This window comes from Carassius auratus, unplaced genomic scaffold (assembly GCF_003368295.1).
Source record: "Carassius auratus strain Wakin unplaced genomic scaffold, ASM336829v1 scaf_tig00217271, whole genome shotgun sequence".
Lineage (NCBI taxonomy): Eukaryota > Metazoa > Chordata > Actinopteri > Cypriniformes > Cyprinidae > Carassius > Carassius auratus.
Genome location: NW_020528976.1, coordinates 41534 through 57588, shown reverse-complemented (window position 1 = coordinate 57588; position 16055 = coordinate 41534). Strand labels below are relative to the sequence as shown.

Genomic DNA, 16055 nt, shown 5'->3' with positions numbered 1-16055 from the left:
AATTCCTTTAAGAAAGTCAGTGAAAATGAAATCCAGATAGGCTAAGTTACCACAGGTGACTATGACATAAGTGTTGTCACAAACAGGAAAAGGAAAGGACCTTTTCCCACCCAAATTGCTATATTTAGTTCATAAAGTTGCATACTCTGAAAAATGTGTGTGTGTGTGTATGCATGTATGTATATATTTGAATCATCCACTGGTGGTTTCAACTAGTACTAATTTCCAGCATATTGTTCTGCCCACCTCATTTAATCTCCCATCTTCCTGGAAGCAGCAGCTGTTGATGCTGATCTGATGAATGGCAAAGAAACAGTTGAAGGTTCAGAATGTATCTGCATTATCGCTGATATTCCCACCAACTGTCTCGCCATCTGCCTAACAGCGCTAGTTGTGTTCCGCGCAGGAGAGCAGAGATTTTCACTAGAGAGGATGGGTGTTAACACGGCACCCAAAATGCTGAAATTAGTATTGAAGGCGCCCATTTTACTTTTGGACTCAATAATTACAGTCCCTGTCTCCTCTAACACTTTGGGCTCCATCTTAATGCAGACTGTAGCCTCAGATTTATGCAGCCATTAGTCATGTAGACAGTCTGTTGAAAATTGAATGTGAGAAATGAGTGCTGAGGAATTTGAGATGCAGGATTCTATGCGTTTGATTCATGCAGTTTATTCTAGACTCTCAGTATTGAACCTTTTCTAAAGTAATGTTGTTGATTTTCCTATTAAAAAGTAAACCAAAAGCCTAATGCCTTTTGCAGACCGAAACCTAGTTAAGTCAGGATTGCTTGGAAGCGTTATCAGTGGTGATTCACTTTCTTATGAAATGGAAGATTTTTAGGGACTGACACAATGTCTCAAGCAAACATCTTAAAGAGAGACACCAATTTCATGATGAAATCACTCCGTTTAATAAATGCGAGCTTCTCAATGTCATATTCTCTAAGCCTTTCAAGATTCCTTTTGATCTATTTTAAACCTAATCTCATTTTGAACACTGTGTCTTTTGGAAAACATTATTTATATCGCATGTTCACTTCCCTTAGTCATTATGTGGTTTCCTAGTAACAGCTTTGCGGTTTAGTTTATTGGTCAGTTAGTTCATCTTCTGTTTTTGAGAGTCTGTTGTAATAGAATGGAATGTGTTAGGCAGGTCTTCCTGTGTATTACATTTGTTCCTGTATTTCCTAGATCCACACTGTGGTAATGGCTACAGTGTTTTAAAAACATTAAGTTACCATATTGTCTAATGACAGAGTCACTGGCTTCAGACTAACTGCTAGCAGACTAGTATTCTGGTACAAATGGATAGATTATAAGTAGGGGCATACAAAATGTATATCACAAAATATTGCGTAAATTTGGTCAATACAATATAATTGAGATATCGATATGAACACTATTAAAAATGCCTCATAAAAACTGCCAAGAACGGCCAAAACAGATGTCTGTACCTACAAACTTATGAAAAGTTTATTTGCTAAGTCTATGAAACCTACTCCTAAGAAACTACATTTTAACTAATATTTTAGGGGGGGAAAATGGCACAAATTAATAAATTTTTACCTTTTATTTGTATTTAGCCTTCATACAAACAAGAAATGTGAAATCACTGTCAAATAAACATCTCATGCTCATCTTTAACTTCAAACTATAGGCTAACATACACTACCAATCAAAAGTTTTTGAACGGTAACATTTTGATATATTTTTACTATGTAAAATAACTGTTTTCTTTTTGAAAATATAACTTATTCCTGTGATTTCAAAGTGGAGCTTTAGCAGCGTTACTCCAATCACATGATCCTTCAGAAATCATTCTTATATTCTGATTCGCTGCTCAAAAAATATTTATGTTGAAAACAGCTTTGATGAATATATCTTTTATATATATATCATTACTTTTGATCAATTTAAAGCATCCTTGCTAAATGAAAGTAATAAATACTATAATTAAAATTCCTATAATATAGTATAAATATAAGCTTTTTAATGGTATGGTGTATAATGTTACAAAATATTTTTATTTCAGATAAATGCTGATCTTTGCATCTTTCTATTCATCAAAAAATCCTGAAAAAATGTTCCTAACTGTTTTAATTATTGATAATCAGCAAATCAGCATATTAGAATGATTTCAGAAGGATCATGTGATACTGAAGAGTGGAGTAATGATGCTGAAAATGTAGCTTTGATCACAGGAATAAATTACATTTTAAAATATATATTCAAATAGAAAGCAGTTTTTTTTAAATAGTAAAAATATTTAAAATTTTTACTGCTTTTGGTGTATTTTGGATCAAATAAATGCAGGCTTAGTAAGCAGAAGATATTTATTTAAAAAAATCTTGCTGTTAAAAAACCTTTGACTTGGCTGATTATTCTTTTAGATTGAAATGTGCTTCAGCCAGGATTTAGTTTGAAACGTGCTCTAAGTTGCTTCAGAAAACAAAACAAAAATTTAGCAACTACAAAACTATGTTACTGGAGACGGGCTTATAAGTGAAAATGCTAAATTATTGTCTGCCAACAGGAGGCACTATGAGCAGTAGAACTAGCGGTTTCTTCACTAACGGCTGTAATCAAAGCAGCTATGCTCATGAACGCTACTTTATCAGATAAAATTAAAATGGCATCAAACTTTTATGAAGACAGTCCTTTCTCTTCAGAGATGCATTCATTTATAACATCTGCAACATGTTTTGATTTTGAAACATCTATTTGAAACGATTCACTCGTTTTCTCGAAGCATCGATTTTAAACCCTGACGATGCATATGCATCGATCTTGAAACATGGATTTTTTTAATCGTGAATCATTGATTAAAAAGCCAAAAGTGGATTTTTTTTTTTTTTGTCGTGTAACCGTGACATTAAAGTTGCATAACGAATGTAGAGGAAGCTTTTAAATAGTCCTGTGAATGCACTTAAAGAATGCAGGATCGAACCGAATTAGCAATCGAATTGAATCCAATCATTCTGAATTAGCAAAAATCGTTCTTGAATCGAATCGAAGCCCCATAAAGCGTGAATAAAATCAATTTCAGTGTTTATCCAAAATTCACAACCCTATTGTGTAGGTAAAATTGGTAAAATAAATTGGTAGATTGTTTGAGTAATTATTTTATATGTATTGTATGCAACCTGCATACAAGAGGTGTAATTTCAAGCAATTTAAAATAAAAACAGGGTGAGGCAGCTTTAAAACGATTGATTAAGAGTCTGATTATGTTCAGAAGAGTACCCACTTGTTTTTTAATACCTGTTTTGCTGCTTTTCTAAATCTAGTTGGGCTGGGGAGTTGGTGGAAGTTTACTGCAGCTTTTCCATTTTGAATTGGGCAAGAAAGGAGAAACGGAGCTTGGCAACCTATTTGCTATCCCACCACCCCCCTGACAGCTCCTCAGTTGTTAATATTATTAGTTGCATTTTTACATGTGGTAGTATAGAGAAACATGAGGCGTGTTCAGGGGAAACAGCAGTAGATGGTCATGGTTAGGTGAAGTAACATGTTAGCTTTCATTGTGTGTTATCTGTTTTACCGCAGCTTGCATCAATATTTTCACAGCTTCATCGAGTAAATAAAGGTTCACCTGTGTTTTAATTTGGTTCAGGTTTCTAAGGTTTACTTAAGACCTCCTTTCTACTCTGTTAACGTAAGCTTATTTTACTTAGTGTTAATCTGCTTATAATGATCTCCAGCCTATTGTGATATTGTTATTTTTTAATCCACTTTCAGTGGTGGTGTTTATGTGAATGATAAATCTGTAATGGATTTGCACCAGGGCTAAGTGGTTTGCTACCAGGGCTGTGCTAATAGACTAATAAACCTTTTGTTGGCAGAAGTCTATTTTTAGTGCTTTTTCTTGTTCTGTGTGTGTGTGGACATTGCTCTTTATCATTGATATGCTCATACCAGTAGAACCTCTGGCTGACCCGGTGAGTTCTTCCTGGCTCTCTTGAAGTTAACGTATTGCCAAGAAACCAAATATCTCCATGTGAAATCAATTCGATGTCATATGTAACACTGCTTTCGTGGCAGTCTGGTAGTAACGAGGTGTTCTTTAGCAAAAACTATCTCAGGGTCAGAAAACCTTTGTTTGAATCTAAATATGCCAGACATTTCTAATTCTATCGAAACTGAAAAAAGAATACTCAATCTCTAAACATTTTAAAGGTTTTGAGAAGCACTACAAGTTCAGTTTTGTGGATGATGCATTGGATTGATTGATTGATTCAGACTGAAAACCTGAATTTGAGACAGATTCGTTAAAAAAAGCTGGCTCATATGAGTCATTTGTTAGTGTTTCATACGTCATAAGTTTGTTGGTGCTAAATAGCTTTGCAGGACACACTGAAGGCACTTTAGAGATGCACTCTGATAAAGTGCTTATCGATTCAAATCAAATTTTCTCATTTGTTGCTGACAATTTGATTTTCTCAAATTTGTATTTTTGTTGCCTTTGCAACTATTTTATACTCTGTTACCCTTCCAACAGGAAGTCTGCTGTGCTGTTTTGAAAAGGTGTGAGCAGAGGGTCATGGGCGAGTCTGGCCATGTGGAATGAGTGAGAGGGATCTGGACTCAATAGAGGTGAGAGCATTTCTTTGAGCTGAAGCAAAGGCCAGAAAACACAAGAACAATCCAATGTGCATGTCCCAGTACCCTCTGCAACCCTTGCCACACTTTTCGTGTGTGTGTGAATTTAGGTTTTCTGTGACTCAAGGCAAACATTGTCACCAGGAAGTGAAGGTTAATGATTATTTGGATAGAGGAGAATGAAATGCTGTGTATCTTTGTTGTTGGACACACGTTAGTTCCAGCTGGGATGTGCTGTTTACAGATGTGATTGTAGAGATCACTTGAAGAGATTGTAGGTTTTATATATTGTTCTAGCTTGGTTAGTCTAATTTGGAGCATTTTACTGTATACTTTGGTATTCTGGGTATCTCTGATCCGACTATTGCTATAATACAAATAAATGGGGATATTTTTGGGGCATTGTTCATTTACTTGTACTACCCTCATTGTTACAATGCAAAGCTGCTTTAACCTGGATAAATGTATCCTTTAATAACACAGACTTTCTGTAGATATTGCAGATATTTCTGAATAATATCATACCTCTGTGATAATCTCCTCTGGGATTTTATTCCAGGAGTGACTGCTTTTCCATTGTCATTCAGACGTTTTGAAAAGAGTGATTCACTCTGATGACAAGCTGCGTTTGGTGCACACTCATTCAAAACGAGTGGGCCGTTTTCATTCGTGTCCAGTGAATGATTTGAACCTGCTTTGATCTGAGCACTGTAAAGGTGTCTAGAAACCTGCCATTTTTGGAAGAGTACTCAGATCTTGTGATCAGCTGTTGTGGTTGTGATCCCACTACTTCTAGTGTTACTTCAAAGAAGATCTGTCATGCAAACAATTTTGCCCAGTACCTGAACCATGAAACAATGCCCAACAAGAGCCACTTTTAGGATAATTGCTAGAAAAATGGCTGTGAGGCACCTCAAACTCACTGAGCACTTTAACTCATTGTTTGCATCTGTCATTGCCAAAGGCAACACAGATTTGAGAACAATAGATAGTTTTATGCAGTGGAATAGTAGATTAGTTTGTTCCATCTATAAAAAAAAACCAAACTATTTTTAATATTTTAGTATTATATTACTGATTTAAAATATTGTCTTTTTTAAAATTAAATTATTATTTTGAATATTACAGTAAATATGGTTAGATTTATGGTTTTATGGTTAGATATGGTTTAGTGTTTTTTTTAACCTTTTCAAACATTCTAAAAAAATTTTTTAAGGAACTGGAAATTGGTCCAGTTCAGGTTCACAAATATATATCCGCAAGAGTAAGCAGGATCTAACTGCTTCTATGATATAATGGCCAGTCAATTAAAACTCAGAGCAGCTATTGACCAAATTTCATTTGTTTACTTCCGTAAGTGTGTTTACTCTCTGTGGAATACATTTACTCTGTGGCTTTGTTGCTTCTTTCCCTCAGAGTTGTGAACAGATGTGTTTGTGTGTCTGGCTATGCGGTTACTGTAATTCTGAAACCACAGACAGCAATAAAAGGGATCTCACAGGCAACTCATTGTCTGCTGTTAAGGGTAACGCCTTCAGGAAAGTTTTGTTAGGACATTTTCTAAAAAATTAGAAACGTTTACCTAGAATCCTAAAATTGTTAGGTGAAATGGCACCTATTTGGAGTTTTTTTTTTACTTTTCAAATGTTGTTTTATTACCAACATAATTGGTATCAAATCAGTGATAAAAGTAGGCGAGACTTATTTAGAAAGTGTGCTTTGACAGTACCCTGTATCTTCCTAGCAGCACAATTTCTGAAATGCAAATTAAACTGATTAACCTCATTTGAAAAATCTGTGGGGATTTTAAGTAAAAACAAGGAGCTGTGAGTCTTTCAATGGAATCAGAGTGTAGGTTCACTGGCAGGTATAATTTATGATTTATCAAATTAAAAGTACAGGATTGACTCTGTCACTGCAGTGGCTCACTTTTGATAGAAGTAGATTACCATGACAACTTGTACTGTACTGCACAGCTCAGGTGATCCTGGGCAGGTTAAGTACAGGTTCAGTTCAGCTGAGCATGAAGTTCCCTGCATTCTTTTGTAATGCTCTATAGGTAATGAACCTTATATAAGCTACTTCATAAAGTACTGTAATGCTATCTGTGTTTTCCTTCATATTTAATCACAGATGTTGAGAAATTTAGCATGAGACATTCCTCTGGATTAAAATTCTTACTCTCTTTGAACTCCTGGCATCCTTCCGATCTCATCATTCTCTCACAATGCCAGTCTGTTCATTCAAAGTTGAAATCACCATGTCAACTGGCAAGGCTGCAATAAAAGGTTCACTCAGTTCATAAAAGCTGGGAAAATTAAAGTATTACTTGATAATGTTTCAGCCTTTACCGGATGGCCTGTTATGCTGCCTGCCTGTCAATTTTACAACTTATATTTGTACATTTCATTAAGTGATGATATGTTAAGGTTCACCCAAAAATGTAAAATTCTGTCTTTAATTACTCACCCTCATGCAGGGCCTGAATTTCGTTTTTTAAACTGGGGGGGAATTCCCCCCTTACTTGGGTCACATGGGGGGGATCTAAAGATTATGGGGGGGAGAATAACTTTTGATGCATCGGTCTAATTTAATCATGTTCATTTATTAATATCTACAGATTTGTATGCATGAATTGTGCATTTCCAGTTCTCAAATCAGTAAAAAAAAAAAAAAAAAACCTTTATACAAAATACATCATGCTCTTCAAATTGACATTAAGACCTCTGCACTGTAAAAAATTGTCCTGTAAATTAACGGTAGTATACTGGCAGCAGGGTTTCCAGCAGTGTACCGTAATTTTACAGTTTTATTACCGTTTTCTGAATTACGGCTTTTTTGTAAATTAACGGTAATATACTGGCAGCAGGGTTTCCAGCTGTGTACCGTTATTTTACAGTTTCCAGAATTACAGCTTTTCTGTAAATTAACGGTAATATACTGGCAGCAGGGTTTCCAGCTGTGTACCGTTATTTTACAGTTTTCTGAATTACAGCTTTTTTTGTAAATTAACAGTAATATACTGGCAGCAAGGTTTCCAGCGGTGTACCGTAATTTTTCAGAATCATTACTGTATTCTAGTTTTTTTTTTTTTCTAAACCGTAGAACTGGCAATTTTGCCAATCATTAACTTTATTAAAAATATCTGTATTTTAACAAATTCACAAACTGGCATTTCATTTATACTAAAAAGTGGCAGCAAATAGACAGAAAAGAGAAGACCAAGGGGGTATTTCTTATAGAACACTATTTATTTAAGTGCCCAACCAATAATTCAAATGCTTTCTCCAAAAAAAATAAGCAATCAAAATGGAAGAGTCAGCCTTTGTATGTGTTAGAGAAAGATGAGATGAAGAGAGAAGAAAATTAACCAATTTATAAAACAGACAATGTGCAAAATGAACCCTGCAGAAGTCTGTGGACATATTTAAACAAATTTAAGTTGACCATATAAAACACAAAACAAGCAGCCATTTTAGGTCTAGCTTTGTGCTATGAGTATGACAATGCATGGGCATGGGCTTGGAGTGTACGTTCCCCTAAAAACAGCCTTTAAGAAATGGCAAACAACTTCTGAACAAGAATCTTATTTTGGTGTAATAAGTCAAAACCTGGCAAGGATTTGTAGAACAGTCCAAGAACGTTTCAGAAGCATAAAACTGTCACCAACTCTGATGCAAGTGTAGCCAGGGAGGGGTGTAGTCTGAAACATAAAAATTGAGAAAAATCCTTTTTAAGTTAAAATAACATCAGCAGAATTTTAATAGAACGTAACAAAAAACATGTATACTGCATAATAATATAAAACATTTCAGAAACTTAGGACCCTACGATTTCCACGATGTGAAAAACATGGAGGCAATCACGGAATCAAATCATGAAAACGGAATTAGGCAAATAATGTGGATTGTCACAGAATTTGTCACATTTGTGATGAATACAATAAAATAGTGTTGTACACTAACTGAAATCGCGATGTGGATTAGTGTATTAATTAATAAAAGTTGCAATATTATGTTAGAAGTTGTACTTATAATTTTTGTAAAGTTATCCAAAGGATTAATTAGCTAATCAAAAAAGGGAACACTAGATTAAAGGGGGGGGGGGGGGGTTGAAATGCTATTTCATGCATACTGAAGTTTTTTTACACTGTTAAAGAGTTGGATTCCCATGCTAAACATCGACAAAGTTTCAAAAATTAAGTTGTACGTTTGAACGTTTGAAGGAGTATTTTTGTTCCAAAAATACTCCTTCCGGTTTGTCACAAGTTTCGGAAAGTTTTTTTCGAGTATGGCTCTGTGTGACGTTAGATGGAGCAGAATTTCCTTATATGGGTCCTAAGGCACTTCTACCGGAAGAGCGCGTGCTCACGTATAGCGAGGCTGAGCACAGACATTCCCTGATCAGAGCGAGAGCGTCGCAAAATGTCACAAAAGAAGTGTCTTTTTGGTTGCCAGGGCAAGACAACCCTGCACAGATTACCAAAAAAAAAACAGCATTAAGGGACCAGTGGATGGAGTTTATTTTTACAGAGCATCAACGGAGTTGTGCAAGTGTTTTTGTTTGTTCCCTGCATTTCGAAGATGCTTGTTTTACAAACAAGGCCCAGTTTGACGACGGATTTGCGTATCGTTTATTTCTTAAGGATAATGCAATCCCAACGAAAAAGGGTCACGATCGTGTGTTGGAACCGCAGGCGGTGAGTAAAACTGCTTAAAATATCTCTGCCTCCTTGTTAGTGTGTCCGCCTCCCATGCCGAGACCCGGGTTCGAGCCCCGCTCGGAGCGAGTCGTTGCTGCTGCTGCTCTCGTTCAGTTTCAGCCTCAGGATCTGATTCTGGATCATAAATAAACGGCTGAATCTGACTGTTAACCATGGTTTGTTTTGGATGATGTTTTTTTTTCCTCACGCTAATGTCACAACTTCCAAACGCTCTCAATGCAAAAGCCTACTGGCGCTAGTGATTCTTTAGCTCCACCCACACGTCACATTAGTTTACAGAAAAGATAATCAATAGTTGCAGCTCTATCCCACATACACAAAAAAAAAAAAAAAAATCAAGTGTCTTCACATCAATCCTTCAAAATAAAGGTTCGGTCTAATGTGATGTGATTGTGACGGAAATATATCACTTTTGTACAGTAGAATATGTCATTTTCAAAGTAATATAATAATACAAATAAGAATTATAGTAATAAAAATAATAATAATCATTAAAAAGGATGTTTAAGGAATAATTACACAATTGTTATTCCATGTTTTAATTGTAACAGGAATAAAAATGGAATTTGAGAATAAAAAGTATTTCTAAAATGTATTTTAACCGTTAAGATGTAATTTGAAAAAGTTAAAACAAAACAAAAAAAATCATAAAACATATTTACTTAATTTCTTCATGAGTGTTAAGTTAAATATTAAGCAGACTTTGAGCAACATTAGTGGACCAACTAAACTGATTAATAGTGTGCATGTACTCAAAAAAAAAAAAAAAAAAAAAAAAATTCATGGTTTTAATAAAATCATTATATTATTTCAACCTCGAATTTTTTTTGTGTGTTTGGATAGTTTTTGTGTAACCTGGGACTGAACAGTCGCAACAACATAGGGGTTGTAATGAGTGCGGACTGTATCCTCTTCAGGGTAGTTCTCAGTGCCACTGACGACTTTTTTTTGGGTCAAATATAGGTTTGTGGATTTTATTTATAAAACCGTTTCTTTGCTGTAAATTATTTTATTTTATGTAATGCAAACTACAGGGACGCAACGTTAGTAACCAAAATGAGTCACACCAGTCTTTTTCAACTGACTACTTTTAAATGTTGATTTTTTTTTTTTTTGTTAAACAAGTTTAAATGTGAGAAATATTCTGCGTGTGTAAACTGTGAAATCAGTTGTATTAAGAACTGTATTTAATGAAAATGTATGTGTAACTTCACTTGCCTAGATGAAGTCCCATTTGAAGTCCATTCGATTTTTTTGTAGAGTGGCAACCTTTGGATTGACTGTAGTGGACTTCTTATTCACCACCTTCCCCGTCTTCTTGGAGACTACCTTGCCTCGGCAGGTCTTTGAGCCTCTTTCTGGGTTTATTCCATAGAATCATCTAAGGAAAGTTGCATTACACATTACCGAAGTGTATAATAACCATTTTTCAAAATTCTGATTAATTAATTTGGTTTAGAATTTAGATTAATTTTTTAAAACTTTATAATAAGTATAAAGTAATAAAGCACTTATAAATCATTTGCAAACGATCTATATATATATTCTGACTCGTTTGGATTTAATGTGGATCTACATGCCTTTCTCCTATTTTCTCCGTGTCTGGCATGCGAATAAAACCACATTTGACAGTGTTTCAGATGATGAACTGAAAAAACTGAAATGGAAGAACACAAGTAGAACACAGGAGAAAGGTTGAGGTAACTAGTTTGCAAATAATTTATTACTTTACTACTGTATACTTATTATAAAGTGTTACCACAGATTCTAAGAGAGTGATTAAAACATACGCAAAAAGGAAAACACTTACCTTTGAAAAAACTCTAACGTGCAACAAGCCGCCTCTTGATACTGCAGGTTGAAGATGTAGTGCACAGCAAACACTTGCAACTGCAGTCAAAAATGTTGACTGGACACTCACAAAAAAAAAGAAAAAAAAGAAGCAATTTTAACAATTGTGCACAACAGCAATGTTAACAATTTTAGATCTCAGCCATCAGTAAATGTTTCTTCTTCATCATGTGCAATGACACACTAACCCAGCAAAATCAGATGAGGATTGGCAGGTAGATTGAGTGTCTTCTCAACCTCAGATGCAGATGCTGCAACCTGTAGAGAACACACAATACACAAATAATAATATTACATAATATAATGTGGTGAAGTGGAAAGAAGAAAATTAAATACTTACATCTGCATGTGAAACCAGTCCATCTTCATGTTCCTGGAAGTGGGACATTAACGTTAGAATCTTGACAAGCAGGTGTACCATATCTTTGTTCTCATCCTGGGACATCCTCCAACTTTTCATTAAAAACACTTAAAAATATTCTGTCTACTGCTCTCTCCTCTTCCTCTCTCTCTAACTCTCTCTCTCTCACACACACACACACACACACACACACACTCACACACTCTCTCTCTCACACACACACACTCTCACACACACACAAAACTGTATTTGAGGCTGAGGAACAAGTTAGAATGTAAGTGAATGAAGTAACGTTAACGTTTCCTCTGTGATATAGAGATTTGTGCCAATAAATCCAGTGCAAAATTAAAATTAAAATGTGCTCACATACAAAGCCCACTTTATTAATAATAAGTTAGAATATATTTAGATTACACTCTAACTAGTTTTAGATACGACTTATATTGAAAGACTAATGTGTCACTCCGAAAAAAACAAACGTTTCTCACCATAACGTTAACGCTACTCTTTCCATCTATCCAGTCAAGTGCTCATGCAAAAGGCGATGAGTTTATGCTTCCTAAGTAAAATTAAGTTTACAGGCCTATTTTCGATTTCCCAATATATAAGGATAATATATAAGTTACCAACTTTATACGCACCTAACTTAGCAACATTAATGCAAATAAAACAAATCCTCCATTTTAAACTACACTGGGTTGGCGCCAATGCAAAATGTAAATATAATTGTGCAAATAAGTGTTTCAGAAAATCAGGAAAACACACTTACTTCATATCCTCGTTATCTGCAATCTGTAATCGAGATTATATTTGAGATAATATCCGTTTTATTCACAGAGACTTTTCTCTGGTATCAGACGCTAACCGTTGCTCCCCTCCCCCACCGATCACGTGCTCATCTTCTAAAGTTGCCAAATATGTTCAATTCATATCCAATTAAATAATCAGCGAACGCAAGTATTTTATATTTAACTATTTACAAGTTTAACATTTACAGGATTTTACACCAGAAAAAAAAAAAAAAAACGATGCAAATCCTTCACAAACACACTCATACACACTTAACTTTCAGGAGAAATTTGTAAAAATTGCATACATGCTAGTCCACCGTCTTGGCAAGATTTGTCAAAGGTAAATTCAAATATTGTGCCCACATAAAAAAAAACCGCTGCAGTTTAAGATAAAAATGTATTCAGACTTTGATCTGCTTACCTGTAAATGAGCCTCAACTTGAGATGAAATCCATAAAACTTTGACTGAAACCATGCTCCTCCATGCGTCAGCTGCCTTTGGTTCCCCCTCTCCCACCGATCACGTGTGCATTTACGGTAAGACACCGTAATTTTAGAAAACAGTTCAGTACTGTATATTTACGCTGTTAATATGCTGTAAATTTACAGAAATTTTTTACAGTGTGTTTAAACTAGGCCTATGCTATATATTAATGTCTATTTCAGTTCATGTGTTTCAGTTCAGTTCAATTCTTTGCTTTTTTTTTTTTACTTTTGATATTGATATCGTAAATTGATATTAAGAACTCAGTTTAAACTATAAGTATTTATGTCTTTCATACATTTCAGTTCTATTTCAGTCATTTTTTTTCCATTTCCTTTTTTCATGTGACTTATTCTAAGTTTCTCAACTGTCTCCTCATCTTCATTTCTTTCCATTTGATGATGGCTCTGTTGAAGTCAAACTGCTCAAGGGAAGGTCCAAGCTCTGAAATGATCATTAGATTTGTGAGACTTGTATTATTCAGTGAATTTCTGAATTTAGTTTTGATCCTGTTTTGTGTGCTGAATCCACGTTCACACGACACACTCGCTACTGGTATGACCATGGCTGTCTGAATGAGTTTCTCCATTTCAGTGAAAACTTTTTTTCTTTGGATCGTGATCTGCATCATCCGAACTTGTCTTTCGCTTCAGCCAACGGTCCATATTTAAACTACTACGCTAACCAAACAATTCATTGTCTGTGGCCGTGTTTGTGCGCGCGGGAAATATGCTGCGCATAATGAATAGAAAACAAGGGGAAACGCGCAGTCACATGCTCAAACAAGTGGAAAGCTTGGGCGCGCGCGCCGCAGTCTCATTTCCACAAGCGCTTGCACTCTCGTGGCGTCTGTTGTTGCCATGCAACCAACTGCGCTCTCCATGATGACAAGAAGGATCAGCAAAATATTAATTGATTTCTAGCCCTTGCGTTAACTTTAATACTAGATATATTTATAGATATATTTATGGAGATGAAAAATAATAAAGGCGCCCTGTACAGCTATGATCAGCTGTTCGGCCGAGCATTCAATGTTGTGACGCTGTAAGCTGATCAGTTGGTTCGTTGCTGTCGCGCTCTATCACTCGCACACCATAAAGAGCAAAATGTTTTTTAATGTTTCAGTTTCGTTGTTACAACGACAATTTGGAAGCGAATAATTTCTTCACAAACAGCTCATTTTGACTCAAAATGTTAGAATGCTGCACCTACACTTGATAGTGTGAATAAGATCAGCGCAACGCAGACCGCTGCATTGACAGCGTGAAACATGATCTGTCTACAGCAGCCAGGGCTCCGCCGTTTACTGTCTATGAGCTCAGCGCTGAGACAGAAAATGCCGGTCCAGCGCTGATTGAGGAATTAAATTCGAAAATAAAAGACAATTTGACTAGACAATTTGACACATTGTTTCTCGCATCTGTGAATTTATTTTTTAATCATTTGCTCTGAGATGAAGCAAATATATTTGTGCGGGAATTTCTCGCACTATAAAAGCTAACCTTGCGGGAATGGTTTAAATTATGCGCAATCCCCGCATTCCCGCACCGAAATTCAAGCCCTGCTCATGTCATTCCAAACCCATAAGACCTTTGTTTATCTATATTTTTGATGAAATACGAGAGGTTTTTGACCTTCCACAGACAGCAAGGGAACCATCACCATCAAGGCCCAGAAAGGTAGTAAGGACATCTTTAAAATGGTCCATGTGACATCAGTGGTTCAACACAAGTTTTATAATGATTAAATATAATGATTTTATTCAACGATTTCTTCTCTTACAGGACAGTCTGCAACCATTATGGAGAGTACTGCGAAACATGCTTGTAGTCTAAATATATATATATTAGAGGTGCTCCGATCACGATCGGCCGATCGTTATGCGTATCTCCTCAGTAAAGCCGGTTTTCTAATCAGCGGTTAATTCCATCAGGTGCGTGATTTCACATAGAGCAGCTGTTACTACACAGAGCCGTTGTTAATAGAGAAGATGCGCAAATCACGTTAATTTTCAGCGTTTATTGGCCCATCTTCTCGTGATCGGAGCACCTCTAATATATATATATATATATATATATATATATATATATATATATATATATATATATATATATATATATATATATATATATATATATATATAGTTTTAGGGTTTTGAACAAACTCACAACCCTAAGTGTCAAACTTAGCAACTTGTCGTGCACTGTTTGTGCTTGAAATGCATCAAATTGTGCAGCTTGAGTTGTAGAGAAGTACGCTACTACTATGTGTGATTGAGCTTAAATGGTTCAACCTGCCAATTGCATAGCAATAACAGTCTGTTAGTGCATGAGCTTGTAATATAGCCTATTAAATAGCTTTTGTTAGAGTGCCTAATGTGAAATCCTAGTGTATAACCATGAACCGGTCTGTGGTATAACATCTGGTGACAAACGTTTAAAAATGTTTCTTGTTCACTGGCTTGGTTCCCAATTTCACAACACCTGCCTGACTTTTGCTCAGGTGGGTGAAAACTGCGAGGCAGCATCCTCTGTTTGTCTTGTTGCCTTAGAAACGAGGATGCAGTGGCGGTGATGGCTTTGCTGTGTAATGATGGTAATTAGCAGTAATTTTCTCCTGTGTGGCTGCAAGATTCCTCTGATCTCAGCAGACAGTGCTAGAGGAGAAAATGTCTGTTGCTGAGCCTTCTGTAGGATTTGTTGGCAACTTTGGAGGAACTTGAGCTTTGTTCCTCGCTTGATGCATCACTAATGATGCCAGGGAGTATTTCTCTAATCAAAGCAATTATTGGAGACTTTACGTCACACAACAGAAGCGTATATATAGAGAGATTTCATGTAGATGGAAATGCATGCTTGACCATGACTTGGTTATTTTTAACTGAGCAGTGATTCAGATCTCATTTTCGCTCTCCCTTGCCAACTAAAAGTATAGAAAATGCATTAGTGGGAAATAAAGCTGTGCCCAAGACTTCTCACCTAGACAGACACTCATTCTGAGATGTTTAAGTGCAGCTACCCTGCTGCTCTCTGAACTTCACTCACATCGACCTGGGCTTGAAAACACAGTATTAAAATGTATTATATGTGCTGCTTTGGCCCTAATGATAGATTGTTATATGAGAGCTGGAGTTATGTAAAAGTCTTTATAAAACAGATGGATGGTGGTTTAATCAATACAGTCTTTCTAAAATACATATGATATAGAAACAGATATGATGTTCATATCTACTGTAAAATACTGC

At 35.8% G+C, this 16055-nt stretch overlaps 1 protein-coding gene across 1 annotated transcript in view; it reads left to right on the top strand.

The window, feature by feature from the left end:
* The first annotated feature begins 4498 nt into the window (after window positions 1-4498).
* LOC113100466 (signal-induced proliferation-associated 1-like protein 1) overlaps window positions 4499-16055 on the top strand; it is a 52516-nt gene continuing 40959 nt past the window's right edge. Inside the window, 1 exon segment of the mRNA XM_026265200.1 lies at window positions 4499-4595. The gene's annotated coding sequence lies outside the window, so the exon portion shown is untranslated.